A 377-nucleotide genomic window follows, 5' to 3' on the forward strand; every position below is an offset into this window, starting at 1 on the left:
GGCTTGCACTCAGGGAAACCCCACAGATTTGGCTCACTATAGAAATGCATTCACGCTGGCTAATTTTAACGTCTTTTTCCCTCTCCATGATTTTCAATTCTCTGTAATATCCATGAGATGCCTATGCATTGAGCAGTGTCAAGATCATCATTAAAAAGTAGTGTTCTTCTCAACTACTGCCCCGTTTCTGCTTAGCAAATCAATCTGTCCCCGCTCTTGCAGAAGGACAGCCAGAAGGCTGGCACTGCGCTTCGCTCGTCAGAGCCGGGTAAGTGTCACCCAGCACTGACGCAGCGCGAAGGCGTCGGTGAGAAGTGCCCTTTCCCAGCTACAGCTTACATTCCTTAAGGCTGGCTGGCGGGGATCCTGGGGCCGGG

Source organism: Phaethon lepturus, unplaced genomic scaffold (genome assembly GCF_000687285.1).
Source record: "Phaethon lepturus isolate BGI_N335 unplaced genomic scaffold, ASM68728v1 scaffold10833, whole genome shotgun sequence".
In the NCBI taxonomy this organism is placed as follows: Eukaryota; Metazoa; Chordata; class Aves; order Phaethontiformes; family Phaethontidae; genus Phaethon; species Phaethon lepturus.